The sequence below is a fragment of the Myotis brandtii genome, unplaced genomic scaffold (assembly GCF_000412655.1).
Source record: "Myotis brandtii unplaced genomic scaffold, ASM41265v1 scaffold111, whole genome shotgun sequence".
In the NCBI taxonomy this organism is placed as follows: domain Eukaryota; kingdom Metazoa; phylum Chordata; class Mammalia; order Chiroptera; family Vespertilionidae; genus Myotis; species Myotis brandtii.
Genome location: NW_005353789.1, coordinates 5,544,142 through 5,548,653, shown reverse-complemented (window position 1 = coordinate 5,548,653; position 4,512 = coordinate 5,544,142). Strand labels below are relative to the sequence as shown.

Genomic DNA, 4,512 nt, shown 5'->3' with positions numbered 1-4,512 from the left:
CCCCAAAAAGGGAGATATATATTCTCATTGTGTAATAGAAGCCCTGTTTTTTCTTCATAATCAGGAATATTAGGGCATGTGGCAAAGAAACTCATTTAAAAACTATAATGCAATATTGTATCATATCCCATATTTTGAGGGGCCCAGTCAAAAAACAGAAACCATACCAGTTATTTGAACAGAATTTAATCACAGGAATTGGTTTAACAGCTACTGGTGGACTTAAAAGATAAAATAAAAACATGAAATTAATATATATATATATTTTCACAGGAAATAGCTTTTGCCTCTAGGGAAGGCTTCTGAATATATATTTTGATTACATAGGTCTAGTAATACTCTTATTGTCTTACCTATTTCATCTTTAGAAACATGGTGGTTGTATTAGCCATTGCTCTGTGGGTCAGGGCCAGTTAGCCATTGCAGCTCTGCTGCCTCGCATAGTAATTACGTCCACCTTGCTTCCGCCAGTTAAATGCTGACCTATTGCTGCTGCTGTTTGAGAACCCTGTTACCCACTGATGACAGCCAGCCTGTTCTGAAGCAGTGCTCCCTTCTGTCATCAACCGTGGCCTACAAAGGACAGCCAACACTGAGTTTATTAAAGACTCCACAGCTCCCCTTGCTAGCATAATTCTTATTTTTTCAGTTAAGGGTGTATCTTCCAGGCCCTCCCGGGGAAAAGAAGCCCTTTTTTGATTCCCTGGTCTTATCTAACTCTATTGTAGCTACCCAAATCTGAACCCTTGACTATTTCCTCAGTACTCAGCCTGCAGCCAATAAGGTGGAAATACCAGATATCTTTTGGCAATCTTTTTTCATGCTTATATAGTACCCTATTAGGATGGTTCCTTTATCTTTAATAGGATGTTCAGAGTCCTCTTTATGGAATGACTAGTCCCAGCTACTGGGGGGCTGTCAGTAGTCTCCAGCTGTCTGCTCTTTCAACTTTGCCCTAGCTGCAGAGACAGGCCACTCTAAGGTATAACCTTCCACATCTAAGCATCTACTGTATTGCAAGTACAAAGGCCCAGCCATTTGGGTCCACTGTGGGACAACTCTGAGTTGTATATCCTCCAGAACTCTCTGTGGGACTGGCTGAGTTTTTTTTTCCCCCCTTATATGCACTTTATTTCCAATTTAAAAGAACAAGAAACAAAATTTTAACTAGAATGGCATAAAAAGGATGGCCAATTTATAGTTTTCATGTTTACTGATACCATATAATACAAAACTTCATTTAATGCTGGTAAGGACACTTTTGATAGTAATCTAGAAGCATTATGGTTTTGGTTAAATAGTGGTTTAACTTCATTAATTTAAATCAGATCATGAAACCTAACCCCTTTCTGAAATTTCCTTTTCGATACAATGTTGATCATTGGATTTGGTCTGACACAGTTTAGTGCAATGGGGCGACCCACGGAGACGACCACCAGGGACTCAGATCAAGATTTAGGAGCCTTTATTAAGCTGGCCAGCGACTACAGTTACAGCACCCTGCCGAAGCAAAGGCTGAACTGCAGTGCCGACTACAGGAGTTACAGCATTTTTATTTGCAAAAAACCACAAAGTTAGTTACAAAGCCTTGTTTACACAATTTGTTCCGACACAGTACAGCATCAGTACAGTGACCACCTTCCTATCTATGTGTTCTAGGAACAGAGAGCTCAGCGTGCCCCGCCTGGCCGAAGTGCCAGTACATTCCTATCTATGTGTTCCAGGAACAGAGAGCACAGCGTGCCCCGCCTGGCCAAAGCGCCAGATATGCAGCCCAGCATATTTAGGAAGAACTTAGAATGTAGTGCTTCAAAAATTTAGTCAAACCCTAGTATGTGGTAAGCACTGAGCTAGATACTTTATAGAGAAAACCATAATCATGTTACAGCTACTGAGGTACAAAGCCCACCTCCAAGAAGAAAAACACAAAATATATTTTCTGAAGGAATACTTACCAATGAAGGAAAATCATAATTCCCTTCTTAGCTAGTCTCTTCCTATTTTTTTTTCTTTTTAAATTGCTCCTCCATCCACAGCTTTTCAAGAAGTGTCCGGTTCTGATTATACCGTTTCACTGCTGGATAAGACAGATTCTTAAACGGAAGATGCCACTCTCTAAAAAGTTCTTCGTGTACTTTCTCAGGTGGCATAAAATGACACTTCAAGAGTCTTTTACCTAAAAGGGAGTTGTTCATTGTTTCACCAACTATCTTGGCAACATCTTCAGATTCAAATTCCACAAAGGCATAACCTCTGCTATTTCCAGTCTGCAATTAAAAAAACCGCCACAAAAACAATTAAACTCTAATACATCATTGAACTGCTAAAATGCCATTAATTTAAATAATCACACCAGCCCCATTAGCAAATAACATCATGGCATATAATGTGGAAACTGTTGTGGGAAAAGGAAAGATCCCCAAAAGGCTGAATATGCCACTGACCTCGAGGTATTCCTGGGATCTGATCACACAGGTAAGTCCATAACCACAGTTGGAATTGATTTAACAGTTTGAACTCTTCAAAATAGCCAACATTAAGAAAAACCAAGTAAATACACAGGGCAAGGAGACTATCCTACATAGGCTGAAGAGTCACACCAACCAAATGCAATGCAGGAATCGTGACTGATCCCAGATCAGGTAAGGAAACTGGTAGCTAAAGACTTTTGGGACTACTGGGGAATATGTGACGATGGCAAGTCCATGCTAGACCAGCGGTCGCCAACCTGTCAGACCTCATGGACCACCGGTTGGCGACCGCTGTGCTATACTATATCGTGTCCGGATTCCTAGATTTACGGTGAGGTGTTTCAAGTCTTTATGACTGCTACTTCCTTCTAAGGTTCAGTAAAACGAAGTATGTGTGTTTATAGCTATGGAGACATACAGCTAATGTGTCAGGGTGTTAATAATGGGTGAATCCAGGGGAGGGAAGAGATGTTCATTACATTATTGTTCTTTCCACTTCTCTGTAGACTTGAACATTTTCAAAATACAATTCTGGGGGAGACAATGATTATATTACAGTACAGAAAAATATTTACAAATGATCCTCAAAAAAGGCAGAAAAAAGTTTTTGAAAAAGACAGTGAGGGCAAAAGATAAGAATAGGCAGTTCTGCCCTAACTGGTTTGGCTCAGTGGATAGAGCGTCTGCCTGCGGACTCAAGGGTCCCAGGTTCAATTCCGGTCAAGGGCATGTACCTTGGTTGCGGGCACATCCCCGGTGGGGAGTGTGCAGGAGGCAGCTGATCTTTTTCTTTTTAAATTGCTCCTCCATCCACAGCTTTTCAAGAAGTGTCCGGTTCTGATTATACCGTTTCACTGCTGGATAAGACAGATTCTTAAACGGAAGATGCCACTCTCTAAAAAGTTCTTCGTGTACTTTCTCAGGTGGCATAAAATGACACTTCAAGAGTCTTTTACCTAAAAGGGAGTTGTTCATTGTTTCACCAACTATCTTGGCAACATCTTCAGATTCAAATTCCACAAAGGCATAGCATAGCCTCTGCTATTTCCAGTCCTTTTACTTCTGGACAGCCTGAATCTCATAACAGTGCCAAACTGGGAGAAATATGCTCGGATCTGGGTTTCATAAAGTGCTGGAGGTAGGTGGCCCACATAAACTACTCCAGGAGTAAGTTTTTCTTTTTCTTGTTTCTGTTTCATAGTTGCGCGCTCGCGGGCCTGAGCCACCTCCTTGTGAAACTTAGCGTCCTCCTGCGGGTTCAGGGACAGGAGCGGCTGGGCTGGGCCTGCGAAGACTGCCATGCCACCAGCGCCAGCGTCTGAGTCACAGAGCTGGCTGAGGTCTTTTTTTTTTCAATCTGTTAGCTCCCCCCTCCCCATTTTTTCCCCTTTATTGATTAAGGTATTACAAATGTGTCCTTATCCTCCCATTGTCCCCCCATCCCCTCAGTCCTGCCCTCACCCTCACCCCCTGTTGTCTGCATCCATTGTCCATCGCTTATGCTTATATGCATGCATACAAGTCCTTTGGTTGATCTCTCCCTCTTACCCCCACCCTCCCCTACCTTCCCTCTGAGGTTTTAGCATCTGATCGATACTTCTGTCTCTATCTGTTTTTGTTCATCGGTTTATAAGGTCTCTATTGCAGTTTGACTTTTCCCTCTGACTAATTCTAGTACTTACCCTGCCATTCCATAAGCGTTCATCCCTAATACCCTGCACACCAAATTCTTTCTCAACATCTGTCGAGACAACCCCACCTGAGATGGTTGGTGTCAGGAGTGGTCCAAGAAAGCAGGTGATAATATGGTTTTCAATGTAGGCTGGATTACTCACTGTCCAGCTGGCCATGAGGACCTTGTCATTGGTGGTGGACGGAGCACAGCCCTATGACAGTGCTCCGATTTTTAAGTGGTATTTCTGGTGAATGTGTATTAGTAGAGGAAAATGCATTAGCTGATGTAATACATAGCATGTTTGACAAGTATCAGAGAAATAGTCCTTATTCTTATTTTTATTTTGGCTAAGCTCCATTGCCATTG

General features: G+C 42.1%; 1 pseudogene; it reads right to left on the bottom strand.

Moving 5' to 3' along the window:
- Positions 1 to 1,877: 1,877 nt before the first annotated feature.
- LOC102248178 lies at positions 1,878 to 3,798 on the bottom strand (annotated as a pseudogene).
- Positions 3,799 to 4,512: the final 714 nt, after the last annotated feature.